The 18088-nt window shown below is 41.6% G+C and overlaps 1 pseudogene across 1 annotated transcript in view; it reads right to left on the minus strand.

Annotated features, from left to right (window-relative positions):
- The window catches only part of LOC146643092 (Ig kappa-b4 chain C region pseudogene), a 137350-nt pseudogene extending 119866 nt beyond the window's left edge, over positions 1–17484 (minus strand). Inside the window, exon 1 of the transcript XR_014909418.1 lies at positions 17349–17484. The product of XR_014909418.1 is annotated as an Ig kappa-b4 chain C region pseudogene (transcript). The remainder of the gene's footprint in view (positions 1–17348) is intronic.
- Between the last annotated feature and the right edge of the window lie 604 nt (positions 17485–18088).

Consider the following 18088-nt stretch of genomic DNA (forward strand, 5'->3'; position numbering starts at 1 on the left):
TAATCACACATAAGGAGACCAAGGGGAAGCAAAACTGAAAACTGAACACAGGACAAGGACTATCAGAAGAAAACAGGAAGCATGACGAATATGTAGATGCAGAAAAGACACTGTGACTGGGGGAACAAAAACAGAGACAGACACTAGACACTGAGACATGGAGACATGACTGCCTGTGCAACAGAGGGAACAATAAACATGGAGACAAGAGCTTATACACAGGCTTGAGATGGACACTGAGGGAGGGAGAACTAGGATCACTAAGAACTTAAGAAAAAAAGATAACCAAAACCATGAATAAAAGTAATCAAAGAATATAAATTAACAACACAGACAAAACACTGGGTCACAGATCCAGCACTGTGACATGTCCGCTTCTAAACAGGACTTTTTTTTACATACTTAGCATGCTAAAACAAAAGCAGAAGGACAAAGTATTGTTTAAAATACTAATTTAAAATTGATTTATTTCCAGACATCCAGTCTGGATCCTGAAAGAAAAGAGTTTGTATCATCATGATTGAGCTAAAACCTCTGAGTGTAAAGAAACACAGCTTTCTTCTTAATCGTACAGTTTGGTTGTCTGAAATCAAAAATGAAAAAACTGTAATAAATAAATGCAAAATAAGAAGGCATTTTACTATTTTGGTATTATATCCACATTATCACATGCTGATGATCTGACAATAATGATAATAATGAAACTATACATGCATCCCATCCTATTCCAGCTGTCTTAAGGTCAGAGGCAGGGTACACCCTGGACAAGTCAAATAGTGAAACTAATAAAGACTTTAACAAAAAGAATGAATAATTCAAATAATGTCACGATCTGCAGCAGCAGATTGTGTGGAGCGGAGAGTGAGAGGACCCAAAATCAGACACGTGGAAACAGGATGGAATTTACCAGAAAGCGAGGCGTTCATTGAGACTGCATGAAAAATACAAAGCAAAGGAAAAACAGGACTAAGACACAAATACCTAAACTGGGCAAAAACCAACACTGTGAATGTCGTGCATGAAGCATGAAACATGAAAGCTGTAACTTCAATAAATCTGATATTCTTTATTATTAACTGGGAGAAAAAGTGCCGACTCAGTCTTTTGTTCCAGGACAGACTGTCTCTGTCAGATGTAAAACCAGCAAGCGTCCTCCTGACAGACCGTGGTCTTTTTCTTGTGTTAAGAGGTTTAGTGAAGTGAGTTTCTCTCATTTTGCTGTGAACACTAGAAGAGATTAACTTCTATATAAGCTGATTAAAGCAGACCTGTAGTCTCTCATCTGCCTGCATTCCTGTGTTTGTTCTGTTAGTCTGTTCTTAACATCATGTCCACTTCAAGCTCAATTCTGTCGTCATTATTTGAGTCCAGTTATTGTCTCGCTGCCTTCTGTGAGTTACTCAGCCTCTGTTTTGTGTGCTTTAACTCTCAGACTCCTGATCTCCACCTCATCCTGACAATTAGAGATCCTCAGCTAAGTCTCCACCTGCTTCACCTCTGCCACCACCAGCTTCTAGACTCTTCTCTGCTTTGTTGCTTCATCAGAGTTTCACTGTCAAATAGTTCATTAATCAAACTTCAGTAAATCTTCATTTGAACTTTATTTAGATAAACTCTGTTTAAACATATAGATGACACCCTGCTCTTTAATGTCAATTATAATAATTTTTCAACATTTTCAGATTAAAATGTAGATCATAAAACAGCTTTGAGAGTAGAAATTATGAAGAGCACACAGATAATCTATGGTTGACATGACCTCAACATCTTATAGAGAAATATTTAATATGTGGATTAAAAAGTATATTTAACCATTTTCACTGCACATTACACTTGATGTGTCTGTTTACATTTTTATTTTGGTCTGGTTTTACAAATATTACAAAATCTTAATTTTTAAATGTGCATTTATCAAACTCACAGAGTCAAAGAACATGTTTTCTCGGTACGTTTTTATTCTTTTAAGAGTTTGAAATATCAGCTTTACAACAGACACAAAAGGATGAAACTAGAGGAGATTGTTGCTCTGATTGTTGTCATTATGAGATGGAAATATGACTGTTTGATGCTTTTTTTAAAAATCTGCAAACAAAAAGAAACAGAGAGAAAGAGGAAAAACAGCATGAAAGACTCAGTGATTGACATCAGGACTGGGAACACTGGTCTCTCCTCAGTATCTCTGAGACCAGAGACTGGGAGCCCTGGGTGGCCTCACAGGTCACAGAGCCCACCTTCCCCCACTGGTCTGCAGTGAGCGTCAGGGTGCTGCTCCAGCTGTAGAGGCCGTCATTCTGCAGCACTCCAGGAGTCCTGCTCTCCTCCCCTCTGATGCTGCTGCTGCCACTGCTGTCGCTCGTCTTCCAGGACAGACTCCAGTCTGAGGGGAAGCCCTTGTTGGCCACACACATGAGCGTGGCCTTCCCCTGCTCCAGCTCTGCACTGGAGGGACCCAGCACCTTCAGGGCGGGGCGGGTATCACCTAGGAAACACCAATCAGCTTAGAGGACAGGAACCACAATTTGAATTTCTCCGTTAAGAAGTTTCTGTCAGGTGTTTTTTCTGCTCCACCAGTCATTCACTCACACATTGTTTCACTTCCCTTTAAGAAACCTCTCATGCATATCAGCACAGAGAGAATCATCACACAGTTTGAGCTGAAATATGTTCAAACTACACTGGAAATAAAAGAAGCAGATGTGGAAACATTTACAGCAGAAGTTTGGCTTTAAAATGATTAGAAGTCTAAATCATGGATGACTGAAGACATTAGTGGACACAAGCACAGAGCAGCTACTCATTCATGTAGATTTGAAATGTTATTGAACAGCTCACATGATTTCAAACTAAATCTGAAACATCTGACACGATAAAAACATCAGAAAGCAAACTTTGACTCATCCAAACAGCAGCTGATGTGGTGGAAATTTACAAACTAATCATAAGATGATGAAGTTTACTCTTGTCTACATTTTACTGTGACAGAAATGTAGATTAAACAAGAGAAACTCGCAGAGCTCATCTGAATTAGTCCAGTAAAAAGGACAAACATCAAAAACTAAATTATTTTAATAAAAAAAATAGTTTTCTCTCATCTAAGCAGCCTAACAAGTAGTTATAACATAAAATGATACAATATTTAATAATAAACACAGTTTAATTAACTTACTTCCAACATCCAGTCTGGTTCCTCCACCAAAAGTCCACCACAGTGATACAAACTCATTGAGGCGCCGTACAAAAACCTCTGACTGTAGAGAGACACGGCTCTCTGACTGTCAGACTGAACTAAACCTACAAGCCCTCAAAATACAACTTTATCATCAGAACTACAAATAATAATTAATACTATGAAACATCCCAGATTTTCATTGTAAATTGTCCTGAGTGTCTGAATATTCATTTCCAAAGCTGAGTTTGTTTCTTAGGACAAAATTTATGAATAAAATAATTAATCAGTTACACAAAAAGTTTCCTAGCCTTTCATATTAAATGAAATTAAAGAAAAGAAAATTAAATTAAAGAGAAAAAGGGCATAGAAGTAACTTTGTTTTTGACTTACTTCCAACATCCAGTCTGGTTCCTCCACCGAACGTGTACCACAGTGATACAAACTCATTGAGGCGCCGTACAAAAACCTCTGACTGTAGAGAGACACGGCTCTCTGACTCTAACAGACTAAATTAAAACTAAAAGCTCTCAAGACTTAACCAGATGTATGTATATGTAAAATATCCTCAATTCCACTCTGATGTTTTATATCATTTGTTAATATTCATTTTAACATTTATTCTGAAGCTAACTTTGTTTCTTCATGAAAATTTATGTAAAAATTATTTTACCGAGTTTTTTTCTGGCACACTGAACAGAAAAGTCAAGATAATTACAAGAAAGAAATCTGTTAAAGTAAAAGCAGTTTAAGTTTGACTTACTTCCAACATCCAGTCTGGTTCCTCCACCGAACGTGTACCACAGTGATACAAACTCATTGAGGCGCCGTACAAAAACCTCTGACTGTAGAGAGACACGGCTCTCTGACTCTGAGACAAACAAACTCAACAAAATCATTCACTGTTTGTATCATTTAATAATATTATAATAGTGTAATTAAAGCAAATAAAGCCCATTACAACAATATTTAAAGAATCTGATTTCAAAATGTAGATTTTACAGCTTTCACATGTGAAAACATCTCTTGAAACCTGGCACTTAATTTTTTCACAGCTCTAAACACTGAAACTAATTCTCAGCCTAAAACGCTTCAAAAACACTTCAGATTCATGTAGTTATGTTTTGAATTTCACAAAAATATTAAGTTCTGGAAAGTGTACCAGCATTTTTTTCTATAATTTTTTTTTAATTTCTGAATGAACATGTCCATTGTTAAGACGCTGCCTACACATACAGGGTTTATTTAATGAGTTTTTATTTCTATTTTGGAATTCTGTCTACAAATAATGGTGTTTTAGGAAGTTTTGAAAATTCCTTCCAGGTAGAGAAGACTGTGCTCTGTGCTGTTCTCACTGTGAAGGCTTCTAACTGGTAAACATTACCATTCAATTCGGGTTTTATCACCATGTGTTGCTTTGGTTTACTTTTGACATGTTTCACACACACGTTTTCAAACGACTTCACTGACATTTATTCGTGAACAGTTAAATGAACTCCAGTAAATGTTTCCCCATCACTGCTTTTCTCAGTTGCTTTGGTGAAAGTCTTACATCAGGAACGTCATTCTCACCACTCTTAATGCAGCTCTCAAAATATGTAAGGCCTTTTTCACCACACAGACTCATCTATGCAAAAGACACTTCATAAAACACTTTCACCGTCGTTTTAAGACATCAAAACAGTTTTTTTTGTTTTGTTACTTTTCTCAAAACCTCACCTACTTTGGAAAGAGTACTGCAAAAAATGTAGGCCTAATGTCACAAGGGGCCAAAGGCCTGTACGAAACTGGACTCAAGTGCTGGACCACATGTGGAGACGGTTGAGTTTGCTTTACACAAATCTTTATTTGGCACAAAAACACAGAGTTTGTCACAGTTCGGCTGTGTGGCAGGCAGGAGAGGACCCAAACGCAAACTCACAGAGACAAAAGGTAAACTCAAAAAACACAACTTTATTGCTGGCGTGAAGTGGGACACGAAAAAACAATACAAAATAAACTAAACTGGGAAAACTAAAGCACAAAGAACCACAGGGAAAAATCACACAGCTATGATGGAGGACGCAACACTGACAAAGAGAAACATGGGGCTTAAATACACTGAGGGATAACGAGGGGGAATGAGCCACAGGAGGAGAGCACAGCTGAGAGTAATTGAGCAGGACGAGGCAAGGGAAGCAAAACTAGAAACATTAACATAGAACAGACTGTGAAAGTAAAACAGGAAACACACTGACGGAACTCAAGACATGTGGACTTAACAGACTGGGGGAGACAGAACATAGGGATCTGAAACATGGAACAGAAAGGCACAGTAGATCAACATGAACATAACGCCACAGGGGAAGAGTAAAACTGAACACGATGAACACAGAAACACCAGACCTCTTCACGATAAAACAGGAAACATAATGAGACGTAGACATGACAACCCAAACTTCACAATGTAAGACACAGACATGAAACACATGAAAAGCAGGGGAGATTTACCATAGTTGGAAACACGAGGGGGAAATAATAAGAACTAGAAACACTTAAGCATGATAACAAATGAACTTAGGAACCTGAAGAGCTTACATAAACTAAAACATCAAAATGAACTAAAACTCAAAACACTGGGTCATAAGACCCAGGATCGTGACAGAGCCCCCCCTTCAAGGGCGGATTCCAGACGCCCAAAACCATGAACAAAGAAACAAACACGAAACAAAACCAAAACAACCCGCCCAGGGCGGGCGATGGGGGTCCAGGACGGAGGGCCAGAAACAAGGCCAAAAAACAAAAAAAACAAACAAAATGTCCATCAAAATCACAGGAGCGCAGGGAACAGTTCATGACTCCTCAGGGGGCCGACCCGGAGGGTGACGGTCCAGAAAGTCATAGTTCATGTGATCAGGGGGCCGTCCGTGCGGACGGCAACGGCGGCGACACGGAAACGGTTCAGGGGGCCGACCTCGACGGCGGTGACGTGGAAACAGTTCAGGGGGCCGGCCGTGCGGAAGGCGACGGGGCGGGAACCGTTCAGGGGGCCGGCCGTGCGGAAGGCGGCGGCGGCGCCCAAGTGTCAGGCGTACCGGCCGAGGCTTGGAGGGCACAGGACCAGGCGACGCTGAAGCAGAGGCTGAGGCCGGACCAGGCGTAGCAGAAGCACAGGCAGAGGCCGGACCAGGCGTAGCAGAAGCACAGGCAGAGGCCGGACCAGGCGTAGCAGAAGCACAGGCAGAGGCCGGACCCGGCGTAGCAGAAGCACAGGCAGAGGCCGGACCCGACGAGGCTGAAGACTCTGACGAGGCCGGACCAGACGAGGCTGAAGACTCTGACGAGGCCGGACCCGACGAGGCTGAAGACTCTGACGAGGCCGGACCTGACGAGGCTGAAGACTCTGACGAGGCCGGACCAGACGAGGACGAAGACTCTGACGAAGCCGGGCCAGACGAGGACGAAGACTCTGACGAGGCTGGGCCAGACGAGGACGAAGACTCTGAGGCTGAAGCCGGAGCCGGACCAGGTGGAGCAGGAGCAGCTGATGCAGAGGCCGGACCGGGCGAGGATGAAGGCCCTGAGGCTGCAGCTGACGAAGCACAGGCTGGAGCTGCGGCTGACGAAGCACAGGCTGGAGCTGGACCGGGCGAAGCACAGACCGGAGCTGGTCCTGGCGTAGCAGAGGCAGAACCAGGTGACAGTGAGGCAGCCACAGGTGGTGAAGCAGAAGGTGGCCAGACGGGCTCCTCAGGCCCTCCAGCTGACGAAGCATGAGGCTGAACGGGCTCCTCGGGCCCGCCAGCAGACGTGGCGTGAGGCTGGACGGGCTCCTCGGGCCCGCCAGCAGACGTGGCGTGAGGCTGGACGGGCTCCTCGGGCCCGCCAGCAGACGTGGCTTGAGGCCGGACATGGCGAGGCTGATGTGGTTCTCCTGAACCTTCAGCAGACGAAACATGAAGCTGGCTGGGTTCTCCCGAACCTCCAGCAGACGAGACATGAAGCTGGCTGGGTTCTCCCGAACCTCCAGCAGACGAGACATGAAGCTGGCTGGATTCTTCTGAACCTCCAGCAGATGAAGCATGAAGCTGGCTGGGTTCTCCTGAACCTCCAGCAGATGAAGCATGAAGCTGGCTGGGTTCTCCTGAACCTCCAGCAGACGAAACATGAGGCCGGACGGGCTCCTCAGGCCCTCCAGCTGACGTGGCGTGAGGCCGGACGGGCTCCTCGGGCCCTCCAGCTGACGTGGCGTGAGGCCGGACGGGCTCCTCGGGCCCTCCAGCAGTGGAAGAAAACTGCTCCGCTGCTCGGGATCGCTGACGGCGTGAACGCCGTTTTCTCCGGGAAGGAGGGGGAGGAGACGTGCCAGCCCGCGAATCCTCCAGCGGACCGGGCTGAACCTCCTCCGAGTCTTCATAGTGGAGAGGCCGATCCGGGCGGATGTGTACGGTGGAAACGAGGAAGTCCTGGATGAGAGGGTTTAGCGTGCCAAATAGCCAGGGAAGTCCAGAAACCATCCTCTGCAGACGGATGGCTAACTCCTCCTGGTACTCTTCAAAGGGCAGCGCAAACCATTCCTGGCATAGAAACTCCACCGCATAGATCATGTCCTCCCGGAGTTCAGCGGAGGGATTATGAGTTGCTGGGTCCATTGTCTGGTTGCGTCCTTCTGTCACAGTTCGGCTGTGTGGCAGGCAGGAGAGGACCCAAACGCAAACTCACAGAGACAAAAGGTAAACTCAAAAAACACAGCTTTATTGCTGGCGTGAAGTGGGACACGAAAAAACAATACAAAATAAACTAAACTGGGAAAACTAAAGCACAAAGAACCACAGGGGAAAAAGCACACAGCTATGATGGAGGACGCAACACTGACAAAGAGAAACATGGGGCTTAAATACACTGAGGGATAACGAGGGGGAATGAGCCACAGGAGGAGAGCACAGCTGAGAGTAATTGAGCAGGACGAGGCAAGGGAAGCAAAACTAGAAACATTAACATAGAACAGACTGTGAAAGTAAAACAGGAAACACACTGACGGAACTCAAGACATGTGGACTTAACAGACTGGGGGAGACAGAACATAGGGATCTGAAACATGGAACAGAAAGGCACAGTAGATCAACATGAACATAACGCCACAGGGGAAGAGTAAAACTGAACACGATGAACACAGAAACACCAGACCTCTTCACAATAAAACAGGAAACATAATGAGACGTAGACATGACAACCCAAACTTCACAATGTAAGACACAGACATGAAACACATGAAAAGCAGGGGAGATTTACCATAGTTGGAAACACGAGGGGGAAATAATAAGAACTAGAAACACTTAAGCATGATAACAAATGAACTTAGGAACCTGAAGGGCTTACATAAACTAAAACATCAAAATGAACTAAAACTCAAAACACTGGGTCATAAGACCCAGGATCGTGACAGAGTTATACTTGACGTGGGATTCCTGACAAGAAAACGTAGCGTGGTGGCCTAAGGCATAGCTGGACTGGCCATCGGGCATACCGGGCATTTGCCCGGTGGGCTGCTGGTGATTTTTTGTTTTTATGGGCCGATGGATTTTTTTTTTTTTTTTTTAGGAAGGGTATATATATAATGAAAGGTGTTGGATTGGCCAGTTGGTCATGATCGACTCTGGGCTGGACCAATTACAGCCGAGGAGGCCGGATGCACCCTCCCCCTTGTTTGGCAATCATGTGATTTTCGCGCATTGCATGCCGGGAACTCGTGGCAAAACAATCCAAGTACCGCATCAAATGCAAGCATTTGCAGCACCGCAAAACGTTCATTCTCCGGTTCCAATACCTTCTTGTATTCCCAAAAAAAGGAATGTACAAAAACAAAAGGAGAACAATGCCGGTCCGTACAAAGACAGACTTGATGAAAAGCCAAAGAAAAGATACGAGGAAAAAATCAAAGGACTGAAAGGGTCAGACCCTTACGAGCACACAGAGTGGACAAAAGACTTTAGCGTGCTGCCCAACTTTCACCACGCTCAGATTTATAATTATACGGTTCTTGGAGTGAGTGCATACACTCATGAAGTTTTTAGTAACTTCAGGTCACTGCAACAAGCCCAGGTACAGTTTACCGACGGATGGGTACAGGACCTTGAAATGCACCGTGTAGAACGAAAGACCATCGTCTGAACAAAGGTAAGTTTACCAGTCTCACAAATCGTCGTCATAAATACACATTCGTTAACCGTTTATTAATATAACCTTTGAGCTCAACGGTAATTAATTAGTAGTGGAAATAATCTCTGGTAGCATCACAGAAATGTAGCAGTGACAATAATATTGTATGCTGTAATCGTACTGGACAATTAGTGATACAAAACAACTGTTTTATCCTGTGAATAAAAGTATATGTTTTTGTCAGTGTACCATAATAACAGAAGCGAAACGCAATATTGTGTCAGGATAATTCACTATTTATGCACAATAAACAAAGGAGCATAGCGCGACAATTTCTGTTCAGCGCCAGACTTGCTTGTAACCTATATCACCAATTATGTTAAGAAAAATGACGCATTAACTACTACAAAACTCTGACCTTTGTGGGAATGCTTGGAGCAGACTAACATGTGAGCTGGAGTGTTCTGGGACGATATATTTGGTATATCCAGACCATCCGTCGGCTCTTACTTCGGAAACATGGCTTAAAAAATTTCTCTTCAACGACATAATCCGATTAAAAAAACGATCTCTTTACCCGTCGGCTTCCCGTGGCTGTCATGTGACCGGCTATTGCAGTTAATAATACAACAGCTTCTTGGCATTTTTTTGGGTTTCTTTTTATCGCTGTGTAACTGAGTTCAATTGAAAGCCTGCGTGCGCTAGTACCGATTGCCACAAGTTCCCAGAATCCTTTGCGGTTTTACCCCTGAATGACGTCACATTTTCAATCTTTATCCTGGTGGGCCGGTCTCTACGGTAAACGGTAAACGGCCTGTATTTATATAGCGCTTTACTAGTCCCTAAGGACCCAAAGCGCTTTACATATCCAGTCATCCACCCATTCACACACACATTCACACACTGGTGATGGCAGCTACATTGTAGCCACAGCCACCCTGGGGCGCACTAACAGAGGCACCCCAGGGTGTCAAAATGCCCGGGCCGATTTTTTTGTCCCAGTCCAGCCTTGGCCTAAGGTGGCGTGGTGATCAAGAGGGAGAGAGGAAAAGGGGGTTAGTGGGTTCACAGACTTCTCCAGGTGTGATTGAATTTTAAAGAGGAGTATGGCTTATGTTGCAGGTGGAGTTGGCGGTACTTTGAGGGGAGTAGGTGAAGGTCCATGATAGGTTTGTAGCTTGAACCCATCCGCTGGAATGTTGAAGACAATATAATTACACAGCAAAGCAAGACACAAGTAGGCAAAGTTCTTCATGTTTCTCGCGCACGGGAGAGACCGGACAAACGCCGTTCCTTCGCTTGACCCCAGTTGCTCTCTCCGTTCTCCCGTACCACTGTTCTGTTATTGAGGTTACATGAATATGCATAGGTTCATTAACATATGACGTCTACATACACACAAAGAGTACCTTGCCTGTGTATGTGTGTGTGTGTGTGTGTGTGTGTGTGTGTGTGTGTGTGTGTGTGTGAGAGAGAGAGAGATCTGTGTGTGTGAGAGATCTGTGTGAGGTCAAGATGTGACCCTGTGAAGACTCCCCAAAGCTGGTGCCAGGACGTCTAGCGGGTCCATCTAAACAAAAGGCTCTTACACTCAAACAGATATACGTGTGTTTGCTATATCATATATCAGCAAGAGAAGATACGACCTCTCCTAGGAGGTGTGTGATCTATGCCAGAACACTCTGTAGAGGAGTGAACGCACTCCCCTCTTCATGCTACACAGAGTTGTTACAGACCTCCTAGGATGAGACATTCTTTCAATCTACAAATGATTATATACTTCTAAGCATATATGAGTAAATATTTCTAAGCATAAATGACAATGAACAATACAAAACCTAACAGTCCAGGTGAGCTGAACAAAGTTAAGATGAGCTGACCTGAGCTCCAAGGGATCCTGTGAGAAGCAGTGGGAAGAGGGCAGCAGGTGTGATATTGAAATCCTTCCCAGGAGACGGAGCATGAAACTGCAGTGAGTATGGCCGAGTGCATAGACTTGGGCAAGGAGCATGAAGCATGGTAGCCTGTTAGCACCGAGGGTAAGTTGGCAAACTAGCAGTGAAGAGACGGCAACGCTGGTCTTAAATATCCTGAGTAGGTTGCTCCAGATTGGCTCCATGTGAGGAGATGACGGCTCTGCCCAGGGGCAGACACAGGAGAACATGGTGGAAATTTACCAGCAGCTCACCCGGACTGTGACAGCTAATGAGAAGTTTAAAACTGTTTTCAGAAACAAAAATCTAATCTGATATATATATATATATATATATATATATATATATATATATATATATATATATATATATATATATATATATATATTTTTTTTTTTTTTAATTTACAAAACTGATGAAATGGAGAAAAGCAAAATAATACTCATTAAACTATATGTGTGTTCTGTTCACATCATCGACACATTCTCAGCCTGGCTGGGGGGCTTCTTTGCCCAGCCTGGAGGCTCCCGGTGCAGACGGCTCCCTGTGATAGTGTTTCCTCACCTGGCTCATGTAAAGATTGATTGATTGATTGATTGATTGATTGATTACTACAGTGCCGTGATCTTCCTCATGCTGTGTGTGTTTTGTTAGATTCTTCCCAGTTTAGGTTTTGTGGAGTTTTCTGTTCAGCAATAAAAGCTGCCACTTTGAGTTCAGTCCTGTTTCCAGTGAGTTTGCGTTTGGGTCCAATTCCTGCCTGGACACAGCCCGATCACGACAGTTGTGAGCTGTGAGTTGTGGATCAATGAAGTAACAAATCCCTTTATTAGTGTAGAAACAACAGCAGTGTGTATGTGTGTATAAAACAATGAGAAAGGCTAATTTAATTGGGGAAAAGCATCACTGATTTGAGAACTGCAGCAAACTGACAGAAACTGTAACATTTGTTGGAGGTGGATGGTACTGGAGGAAATCATGTTGTATCATGATGTTTGAACCATATTTAATTTTGGATCACAACCATCTGAATGGTCTCCTATAGCAACATTTTGAAATTGACATTGTCATCAGAAACTTTAATAACCAACAACATCGCAAACAAAACCAATAAAATGTTACGCTTAACTAAAAAATGTGTTTCCAATAAGTCAAACAGCATGTCTCACTCAATAGTACTTTACATACAGTGAGTATAACTGCATTCATACTAATAATATGGATGGATATTACATTTACAAGTGGTTTAGAAAACACTTTCTCCACAAAGTCTATTGTATTCCCACTGTGAAGCTTTCAGTTAGGTCACATGATCTTCACCAGCAAGTAGAATTTACTCCAAAAAGTTATTTGAATCAATGTAACTGTACAAATGTAAGTGTGACCCACCACTGTACATAAAGTCACTGACTAAATGCTTTCCATGAAATATTTAATACTTCAAACATGAATGAAGGAATTCAGAAAAGATATGAATTTCTTACTTCTCTACATCTTAGCAAAGAGCAACTGTTAAATGAACTTATTTCAAATATAATCAGTTAGTAGTTCTTCAGAACCCATCAGGATCTGCGTGGCGTACAGAATGTTGTAAAAACATGTAGTGAAGTCCAGACCTTTACTTTTTCACATTGTGCCTTTAAACTTGTTCAGATGATTTCCATAGAGAGGCACTTTGCATCAGCAGCACCATGCTCCAGTGCTCTGGGAGAGTTTATAGTCCTGAGAGTTGAACACTGGATGACTGACAGCTGTCCTTCATCACAACAGAAGCCACAGAAATCCTCCTCATCAAAAACATGACTTTGATCTGCGTCCTCATCTGGACTCTCCTCTGCTGCTGCTTCACAGGTAAAGTCCAGAGAATCAAACTCCTCTCCTCTATCAACATCTGTCCCTCTGAAATGAAGCCCACAAAACCATGAAGCTGCTTTATGTTTTTGTCTCTGTGTCCTCAGAGTCCAGAGGACAGATCACAGTGACTCAGCCTGGAGCAGTGAGCTCTGCTGTGGGAGGATCTGTGAGCATCAAGTGTCGGACCAGTCAGGATGTTTTTCTCTCTAGCTATTTAGCCTGGTACCAACAGAAAGATGGAGGAGTTCCTAAACTGCTCATTTACTATGTTAACAATCGAGTATCAGGGATTCCAGCTCGTTTTACAGGCAGTGGATCAAACTCTGACTTCACTCTGACCATCAGTGGAGTCCAGGCTGAAGATGCAGCAGTTTATTACTGTCAGAGTCTTCATGTTATTAACAGTCAGTGGGTGTTCACACAGTGAAAAACAGTCGTACAAAAACCTCCCTCAGTCAGACTGAACAGAAACTGAAGTGACTGCTGCAGCTGGAAGATACTGCAGAGACTGATACAGTTCACTGAGGACACACACACACACACACACACACACACACACACACACACACACACACACACACACACACACACACACACACACACACACACATACACACACACACACACACACTTGCTTCCAATCTAAAAATAGTTTCTTTTTCTCTTTTCCCTAAAAATTAAGTAAAAATCAGTCAACATGTTCAACAAGTCGAATAGTTATAGAGAAAACTCATTGTGACCTTTGACCTCCATTCCATACTAGAACCACCATAATATCATCTATGATTTGTTAAATTTTAACAGTTATCAGTAAAATACGACCTTTATGTTAAAATATATGAAAATAAAATCAATAAATATCATACAGCTCAAGATAAAAAATAAAGTTTAATTTAAATAATCTAAACATAAATTTGAGGCTCAAAAACAAACACTCTGTTTACACAGTGAAAATCTGTCGTACAAAAACCTCTCAGCTGAAGAGGAACTGATCTGAAGCAACAGCTGCAGAACAAACTACAAGACTGGGAGGAACGATTACTTTAATATTTACTGTGGAAGTTCATTTGTGTGCACTCACAGTTTAACATTCATAAACTTATTGAATACGTTGTTAGTAACATGAAAAAAGAAATGAAGTGGTGTCCCCGAATAAAAAGATAAATGTTTAATGAGTCACAGAATACAGACACAACACTGGCTCCAGATGTTTAACACATTAACATTATTTTTAGATGACTGATGTTCTCTGCAGCCCATCAGTCTGACTCATTCTTAGTTTCTACATTTATAACAATAAGTTCAGATGAAAAGACGTAGCTGGAAGGTCCACAAAGAAAAAAAATGTTGTTTTTGCTCATTAAAGATTTTTATATTAATCCAAGTTGTAAAATATAACAAGCTGTCATTAGAAATACAAATACTGCTGTCAGTGTTTCTGCACTGATGAGCAGCTCTTTTCTATTTGTAAGCTGTTAAATATTAAACTGATGCTTCTGTGGAGCTCAGCTGCAGTCCTTCATCACACAAATCCAGAAAATCATTGTAGTCACATCACAACTAGTGTCTATAATATTCTGATATTCTGCTGATTAACAAATCAAGCAGGCTGTTATAACAGTGTTTGTAGGGGATGTGTTCAGTGAAGATTTAGCCTCATTTGGATATTTCCAGCACAAACGAATCACTGTTACTGTTGTAAAAACCTAAAGTTATTTAGTCAGTTTCCAAAGTATTAATGTAGACAGAACAAAGAAGTAAAATGTTTCTCTGTAAAATAATATCTTACTAATGCTTAAAAGTGTGACATTAATATAAAGTCCTACCTAAATCTGAAACCAATGAAAATAAGATGTGATCATCCTCCTGACAGACCGTGGTCTTTGTCTTGTGTTAAGAGGTTTAGTGAAGTGAGTTTCTCTCATTTTGCTGTGAACACTAGAAGAGATTAACTTCTATATAAGTTGATTAAAGCAGACCTGTAGTCTCTCATCTGCCTGCATTCCTGTGTTTGTTCTGTTAGTCTGTTCTTAACATCATGTCCACTGTCGAGCTCAATTCTGTCGTCATTATTTGAGTCCAGTTATTGTCTCGCTGCCTTCTGTGAGTTACTCAGCCTCTGTTTTGTGTGCTTTAACTCTCAGACTCCTGATCTCCACCTCATCCTGACAATTAGAGATCCTCAGCTAAGTCTCCACCTGCTTCACCTCTGCCACCACCAGCTTCTAGACTCTTCTCTGCTTTGGTGCTTCATCAGAGTTTCACTGCCAAATAGTTCATTAATCAAAATTTATTAAGTCTTCAATTATACTTTTTTTTAATGATCTCTGTTTAAACATACAGATGACACCCTGCTCTTTAATTTTACTTATTAGGTTTTAGATCAGATTAAAATGTAGATCATAAAACAGCTTTGAGACTAGAAATTATGAAGAGCACACAGATAATCTATGGTTGACATGACCTCAACATCTTATAGAGAAATATTTAATATGTGGATTAAAAAATATATTTAACCATTTTCACTGCACATTACACTTGATGTGTCTGTTTACATTTTTATTTTGGTCTGGTTTACAAATATTACAAAATCTTAATTTTTTAATGTGCATTTATTAAACTCACAGAGTCAAAGAACATGTTTTCTTGGTACATTTTTATTCTTTTAAGAGTTTGAAATATCAGCTTTACAACAGACACAAAAGGATGAAACTAGAGGAGATTGTTGCTCTGATTGTTGTCATTATGAGATGGAAACATGACTGTTTGATGCTTTTTTAAAAATCTGCAAACAAAAAGAAACAGAGAGAAAGAGGAAAAACAGCATGAAAGACTCAGTGATTGACATCAGGACTGGGAACACTGGTCTCTCCTCAGTATCTCTGAGACCGGAGTGTGGGAGCCCTGGGTGGCCTCACAGGTCACAGAGCCCACCTTCCCCCACTGGTCTGCAGTGAGCGTCAGGGTGCTGCTCCAGCTGTAGAGGCCGTCATTCTGCAGCACTCCAGGAGTCCTGCTCTCCTCCCCTCTGATGCTGCTGCTGCCACTGCTGTCGCTCGTCTTCCAGGACAGACTCCAGTCTGAGGGGAAGCCCTTGTTGGCCACACACATGAGCGTGGCCTTCCCCTGCTCCAGCTCCTTGTTGGAGGGACCCAGCACCTTCAGGGCGGGGCGGGTATCACCTAGGAAACACCAATCAGCTTAGAGGACAGGAACCACAATTTGAATTTCTCCGTTAAGAAGTTTCTGTCAGGTGTTTTTTCTGCTCCACCAGTCATTCACTCACACATTGTTTCACTTCCCTTTCAGAAACCTCTCATGCATATCAGCACAGAGAGAATCATCACACAGTTTGAGCTGAAATATGTTCAAACTACACTTGAAATAAAAGAAGCAGATGTGGAAACATTTAAAGCAGAAGTTTGGCTTTAAAATGATTAGAAGTCTAAATCATGGACGACTGAAGAAATGAGTGGACACAAGCACAGAGCAGCTACTCATTCATACAGATTTGAAATGTTATTGAACAGCTCACATGATTTCAAACTAAATCTGAAACATCTGACACGATAAAAACATCAGAAAGCAAACTTTAACTCATCCAAACAGCAGCTGATGTGGTGGAAATTTACAAACTAATCATAAGATGATGAAGTTTACTCTTGTCTACAAATATTTTACTGTGACAGAAATGTAGATTAAACAAGAGAAACTCGCAGAGCTCATCTGAATTAGTCCAGTAAAAAGGACAAACATCAAACACTAAATTATTTAAAAAAAATACTTTTCTCTCATCTAAGCAGCCTAACAAGTAGTTATAAAAGAAAATAATAAAACATTTAATAATAAACACAGTTTAATTAACTTACTTCCAACATCCAGTCTGGTTCCTCCACCAAAAGTCCACCACAGTGATACAAACTCATTGAGGCGCCGTACAAAAACCTCTGACTGTAGAGAGACACGGCTCTCTGACTCTGTCAGACTGAACTAAACCTACAAGCCCTCAAAATACAACTTTATCATCAGAACCACAAATAATAATTAATACTATGAAACATCCTAGGCTTTCATTAGAAAATGTTATGAGTTTTTGAATATGCGTTTTAAAAGCAAACTTTGTTCATAGGCCAGTAAATATTATGAAATCATGAAGTAATGATTCGTTAATATAGCTTGTTCCCTAGTATGCTGAATATTAAAGGAAATGAAAGGAATGAAAAAATATATTTAAAAAAGCTCTAAGTTTAACTTACTTCCAAATTCCAGTCTGGTTCCTCCACCGAACGTGTACCACAGTGATACAAACTCATTGAGGCGCCGTACAAAAACCTCTGACTGTAGAGAGACACGGCTCTCTGACTCTGAGACAAACAAACTCAACAAAATCATTCACTCCTTCCTTTTCAGTTTTACCAACTGATCTAAAAAATGAAATTATTGCAGTGCTAAACATTTAAAGAAGATATATTTTTATTTTTGAATATATGAGTTTTGAAAATGGGACTTCTTCCTCTGATGATATCAAATCAATCAATAATGAAATCATCAATTTAAAATGGAATTTTAAACTTGATTTAATATGTGTCAGTATAAACTGAGACCTTTTTGATTCCCTCAAATATCTTTTGTTTTTCATTTTTCACGTGATATACAGTGTAGGTTAATTGTGATAAATCCATAAATACTGAAAAGTACATAAAGACATATTTGCCTCCAATAAACTGAATATATATATATATATACATTTTAAAACTAGTGTCTAGTTGCCACTGAAAGGATCATCTTCAGTGCTCCTTGGCACTGATTCTCAAAGACTTTGAACTGTACTGGAGGGATGAGGCCCTTTCTCCCAAATCATGCAGACGGAGAGCTCTGTAACACATCGGCCCAAAATCTCCTTGACATTTAGATTAAGCTCTAATGATTGTAAAACACATAGTTTCACATAATTTCCATCCTCATTAAAGCATTAACTGATCCCTAGTGTCAGGGG

The sequence above is a fragment of the Rhamphochromis longiceps genome, linkage group LG22, assembly GCF_057381845.1.
Source record: "Rhamphochromis longiceps isolate RC_006_pf linkage group LG22, R_longiceps_female_GT1.1, whole genome shotgun sequence".
NCBI lineage: Eukaryota > Metazoa > Chordata > Actinopteri > Cichliformes > Cichlidae > Rhamphochromis > Rhamphochromis longiceps.